Consider the following 6,722-nt stretch of genomic DNA (forward strand, 5'->3'; position numbering starts at 1 on the left):
TGTACTTTAGACGTGTTACGTTACATTTCGAAGCTACTAGAATAGGCCCCTATATCTTTGCAATGTTTCAGCATCCAATAGTTTCCATCCAAATACCCTAGAGAAAGGTGTACCACATAGATAGCTACTATGAGCACGATGTATAGCAACAGATGAGGACCGCCTTGAAACCAGGGCGAAACACGTGATTGAGAAATTTGCAGAGGGGGTATTCAATACACAAACTACAGGCCCGTAAGAAAAAGGCTTCATCACAGAACAGACAATAATGATTGAATTTTAAGAATTCTAATGGTATTAACCTCTCCCACCAAGTCAAACAAAATTGCTTCCATCATTAGAAAACACTGTCAAGCGATATGTACATATATGGCACTATAGAAATAAAGACATACATACATAGGCATATCTTCAGGAGTGTAACGTGTGCTCACCACAAACAGGACAAGACCGCAAGGCTGAGGTGGGGATGTAGGTAACCATCGACCTACTACCGTGAGACCAGGTCCGGATTGCAGGGTCAGGGTTGTGTTGCCGGGTCAGGGTAGGAGAGTTCGGGTAGGTCAAGGTACTTGCCGTAGTCAGGAGTGGAGAGTGGAGAGTAGTCGTAATCTGTAGCCGAGGTCGAGGAGAGAGTGGGAATCGAGAAGCGAGCAGAGGTCCAGGGGTTCAAGAAAGCAGGAGGTCCAGGTACGACCTGAGGTCACAACGAAAGGGCAAGGCAAAGCAACGAACAGATAGTAGCAAGCACAGGTACATAAACAGAAGTTTATGCTCAGCCAATTGCCATGGGGCTGACTGAGCATATGAAAGAATGAGAGCCAATAGAAGGACTGCAGGGAGGGAGGTCATTACACATAAGCTGTGTGCTGATAGGAGGTAACAGAATGTGCAGCAGGTGAGGAGCAGCTGAGATTGATCTTATCATTATTACTTACAGCGTGTCGTGCGCGTGCAGGTAGCGTGCAGCACACGCCGCCCGCATCATCAGGGAACCTGTCCCCTAAGTTAGCGTCGCGGGAGCGGAGCTTGAAGTCCGTCCCTCCAGGGTTCTGTCTCCCGGCAGTGCGGCACGTTCGCGCGGACGGAACCTTGGGTTCTGCAGTTCCCAGCATCAAGAGGGAAACCATACCTTCAGACTCAGAAAAATTCCAAAGTAATCACTGCGTGTAATCGTAAGCCTCAGAGCAATAGGTATTCGGGGGGGATTACAGAATTATCGTCCCGATAGAGTAACAGTTTGCGTTCCTCGTATACAAGTCAGTTTTTTCCTTCACTTTCAAAACTGTTTCATCTAAGGCTAAGGCCCCGGTATCTCCGCTGTAACGCGCGCCCGCGATATTGGCGGCGCGTTCAGCCGATTCCCCGGTCTGCAGCTCACTGCAGGAAGAGAGACCAGGGGGGGCGTGGCGGGGGAGTGACGGGGGCGCGGCCATGACGTCACCAGGCAGGTTCACCCTCATTGGCTGAACCGCCGGGGGGCGTGCCGTATCGCTCGTCGCGAGTCCTGCTCTCAATTCTATTGAGAGCAGGAGCAACTCTCGCCCGAGCGCAGCGGCCCCCCCTCGCAGCGGGCCCGGCGCCATTGAGGGGAGGGCTCTCGTCCGTGCAGCGTCCGCCACAGCGGACGCTGTAGTAGGCAGCGGGGGCAAGGCCTAACCAAAAAAGGTGAAATTCGCTTAGGTATGTTAAAGATTTGCACATCGCTGCTCTTGGTACCGGTGTGGAACATCATTAGCAGAAAAAAAGGAGCTGCTGGGAATTTTTCAGCGAGGTTCAATGAGTTTTAGTAGCTTCCTAAAGACCTTGTCCTCTTCAAAGCTTAAAAGCAGCTTTATCAACCTCAAGCATTTTGGCAAAAGTTGCTATTCGGCAAAAGGGCTATATCGTGTGCAAAGGTACGTGAGCACCCTATCTAAAGCTTTGCAGGCAGTGGGTTGGTGTTTTGGTGTTTGTCCAATGCCAGTCTAATGTAATACGAGTTTCTCATAGGACAAAAATTTAAATAAATATATCCTTGGGCCCCTCTCCCACTCTTGCGTTACAGTTGGAACAGCTAGAACATAAACTTAACAAGCCAAGCACTGTGCCAGTGTAGATGTTACACGCAAGGCTGGCATTTCTGCATGAGTTCTGGGTTGTTTGGGCCTGCACAGAATAGTAAAAAAAGAAAGAATTGTGCCACTGGCAACAATAATGATGATGCAGGGGGTGGTGGTGGTTGTTGGTAATTGTGATAACCATGCCAGGGGCAGAATGGCACTGGTGACATCTCCGCCAGCAGCAACTTCATTTGTAAAAGTGCCAGTCAATCTCTCACTGAATTTCTCTCACTAGGCCCTTGTGCCCTCCCTCCCACACGCTAGTTGGCACACTTCGGATATAACTGTAACAAGCCAAGCACTGTGGCGGTATAGACGATATAGACGAATGCTGTATTAGTGCTGGCTTGTTTGGGCCCCCACAGAATGGTTAAAAAAAATAATTCAATGATGACACTCTCAACATGGCAATAATGATAAGAGGGGGTGGTGGAGGACACTATTTGTTGTTGTTGGTGGTAATAACATCTACAAAATAGGCAGAATTACACCGGTGGCCAGTCAGTCAGTCAGCATCAGAAGCAGCGTAACTCATTTGTTTTATTGTTGGGTTTCAGAAAACTACAGAAATAGGCATTTTTACACATACAGTACATACAAAGCAACAATTTGTGCTGAAAAAACTGAATTTATATACGTACAATGTGAATAAAATAATATTGCCAAAACCCTGTATTGTTTTCTTTATCTTTTGCTTATAACTGAACAGTTAAACCCATCAAATACAACAATATACATGGATTAAAACTACTGTACGTAGAGACTGAGAAGTTATTTCACCTCTCAGTGATATCTACAAGAACCAAAATAAAAATTCAGGGATGCAGCTTTGGCATATGTTCCACAGTTAAAGTCCAAAATACCATATTGATTGCGTTTTATGGTCATTTATGAAAGTAAAATGCTCAGCAGAAAGAGATCCTTCAGAAAACAGGAATATTGAAAAGTAAATGAATTAACAGAATGAATGGGAAGATAATTCAGTCAGAACATGTTTTTACCAATACGGGAGCAAAAGATTAGATCATTTTATACCAGCAATTCCTAAGCAGTTAGGGGTCAAACTGATCCCTTCTATTTTAATTTTTGAAAACAAAGCGTCTGCGAATAAATTCTGAAGGAAAGAAATGTTAACAATAAAACCATTAACAAATATAACAAATATCACAGGGGAAATAAACTAAGCCAAACAGAACTTGTCTACTCAGCAGACTGGTTCTCATTTGAACAAGGCCAGAACCTCTTTGGCTCTGCAGTTCCCAGCATCAAGAGGGAAACCATACCTTCAGACTCAGAAAAATTCCTAAGTACTGTAATCACTGCGTGTAATCGCAAGCCTGAGAGCCATAGGCATTCGGGGGATTCCAGATTCATCATCCTGATAGAGTAAGAGTTTGATGAGTTGACTTTTCATTCTCTTTTAAACTTCTTTTCCTAACCAAAAAAAGTGAAATTTGCAAAATGTGCTCAGGTGTGCAGAAAACTTTGCTATTGTAAGGTCCCGCGCTGCGGAGACTCCCGCTCTCGGCGCCCCCTTACCTTTCTCTCCCGCTGCCACAAATCCCCGACGGCGTTCCTCTGCCGTCGGCGTCACCCCCGCGGCTCCTCTCTCTTCCGGGTCGCGCGCGTCATCCTTACAGGCGCGCGCGGACCTAAGCCTCTCTTACCTGGCGCCCTGGACCCAGTCCCGCCTCCTCCTTACGGGCATGCGCACCAGTGCGCTCTCCAGCCCCAGCTGGACCGGGTCCGCCCCCAGGCTTCTTTCCCCTATCAGGGTTAACCCCTGGAACGCACCTCTGCTCCTCCCTTTCCCCCGATAGGTCCCTGCCCACTATTTAGTCTTGCCTCCCCATTCTCTCAGTGCTCTGCATAGCTACTGTACCTTGGTGCTGTCTGCTTCTGCTTGGCTCTCTTGTTGTTTCAGTCCCTGTTCCTGGATTCTCTGCTGACCTCCCTGGATTTCGACCTTGGCTTTGGACTTGACCACGCTGCTTTCTGGACCCTCTGATTTGGCTTTTGGACACTCTACTACGCTGACTTCTGTACCCCCTGGACTCGGCATATGGACCCTCAACAACAAAGCTCTCTCCTCGACCTAGGCTTACGGACACTCTACCACGCTCCCTTCTCTACTCCTGGACCATTGGCTTACGGACAATACCCTTCTACGCCGGATTTGGCAAGTACTGAACTATTTCTATTTTTGTTCCCTGGACCAGCTACGCTTCTTCCACACCCCGGCCGCGCCCCGTTTACTGTTAGGTGTGTGGTATTTGTCCGTTCCACCTCAGTCCCGGGGTCTCGTCTGGTTTGTGGGCAGGCCGAGCGTTACAGCTATTCAGAAAAAGGGCTTTACTGTGTGTGGGGTGGTACATTTGCACCCTATCGAAAGGTTGGTGTGGTGGTTGTGTTTGTCTAATGCCAGAGAGCCCCCTTTTCCCATGCCTTTGCTGCTCACATCTGCTCATGCTGATACAGCCCCCACTGCCTCATTATCATCATCACTATTACTAACAAGTATATCCGTCATCAGTAGATCATTATCATCACGATGACCTTCCCCGCCACCAAACCCCTCTAGGTTTCCTGATTGACTACCAGGAGCCATCCTTCCTCACAACTGTACTTATGCAAGTGCCCTTTTCATCTTTCCCATGCAGACCAATGACGACAGGTCATGTGCTGTCTAAGGGACTAGGTACCCAGATAGGTCCCCGCTTTCCACCGCCTCACAATCACCCCGCAAGGCACAAAGAACAGGTGGCAGCCCAACCATACCCACACACAATTTTTAAAAAATCTCCAAACTCTTGATTTTTTTTTAACTTGAAGACACACAGTAAGACTGGCTGTCCTGTATTGACCTAAATGTCACGGCTGCTGGCCAAGGTAGCATTCTAGAAACTGTTCTGCTCCTCCTCCTACTTGAATTGCTCGGTATCCCCTCATTCGGATTTTTTTACATTAACTCTCCTATTTTAGTGGACATTATTTTAATTTACTGTTGCACTAGATACCGGTTTATGTTATATTTTGTTTGATCTGGTATTTTTTCTCACTGCGTCCTTAGGACCAGTGAGTTACCTGTTGATCTGATTGACCGACTTTGCGGCCATTCAGACCAACCAGATTTAATAGTCCTACTTGAACTATTCATGCTGCAGCCTCCAACAACATATTCATCATCATCCTTGTCCACCTCTACAGGTATTATATTGTGTAATAAATACTACGTGATGCTGTTTCTGAGGATGCTCAGATTTTCTTGCCTCTCCCTCCAATACCACTAGGGTCATGGACTCTTCATGATGAAGACAAATGACTGCCAATGGCAGCGGTTGCCCAACAGTGTTTTCTGAAACCGACAAGGGTATTTTGTTTTGTAAAATATTAGAAATATAGAATATATACACGTCTGTTGTGCTTTTCGGTGTTCTGTTACAGCTGCCTGCTGCTCACACAGACACTGACTGACACTGCGATTGCTGCAGGCGAGCCTGGTTCAATTCCCAGTGTTGGCTCCTTGTGACCTTGGGCAAGTCACTTTATCTCCCTTTGCCTCAGGCACCAAAAACATAGATTGTATGTTCTACGGGGCAGGGACCTGTGCCTGCAAAATATCTCTGTAAAGCGCTGCGTACAATTAGCAGCGCTATACAAGAACATGTTATTATTATCATCTTTTTCACTTCTGCTGTCACCACCACCACTAAAAGATATCAGGTCAACAATACCGAAACATGATGGAAACCCGGCCTCGACCTCCCCTTCCACCCCACCTTTCCTCCCCCTATGAGTAATATGTTGTTAATGCAAAAAGTGTTGGAATAAGCACAAAATGGAGGAAGTTTAATGCAAAATAATTTATTCTAATACCATGTACTGCGAACAAAAATCAATAAACTTCAAGTTAAAAAAAAATAAAAACAAGTTGTGGCATCAAGGATTGCATCACTTCCTCAAATACCATCATACTCGCCACCCTCCCCTGCTTGTGTGGTTTGTGCACCAACACACTCATCATTGTCTTCAACTGGAAGAGCATCCACCTGTGCATGTTTTGCTGGGCAATAGGTCTTTTACCTGGTCCCTGACCAGTCCCTCACAAGTAGTTCTGTTGCTACCCTTGAACAACCAGAGGCTGTGCAAACCTTTTCCCTCTCACACTAGTAACAACAGGTGTTTTTAGTTTGGCGCTAGTGGCTACTCTTGCAAAGTCACTTCTGTTAATGCCAGCAACATATATAGTTGTTTCTGGACAGCCGGTTCCAGCCTGGTGATTGCCTGTGTCCTGAGGACAGTGATGATGTTGATAAAACCTTCCTCTTAGTTTGACTTATTTTAATACTGGAAGGTGGTGTGTCACATACAAGCAACTGCCGATTTATTTCCTTCTACTCTTTCCTCAGTGATCCCACTCATAACTAGTCTTTTTCTGCAGCCAGAATGGCAACCATCAGCCTCAGCATTACTAGAGCTGTATGTGTGAATGCTTCTCTGAGCGCACCCACATCACTCCCTACCCTAAGCAATGTGCATATCACCCAACACCCCCACTCTACTGCGCCGGCACGTGCTGTGCGCGCACTATTTATATTTTCTGCGGCACACTGACTTCGA

The sequence above is a fragment of the Ascaphus truei genome, chromosome 8 (genome assembly GCF_040206685.1).
Source record: "Ascaphus truei isolate aAscTru1 chromosome 8, aAscTru1.hap1, whole genome shotgun sequence".
Taxonomy (NCBI): Eukaryota; Metazoa; Chordata; class Amphibia; order Anura; family Ascaphidae; genus Ascaphus; species Ascaphus truei.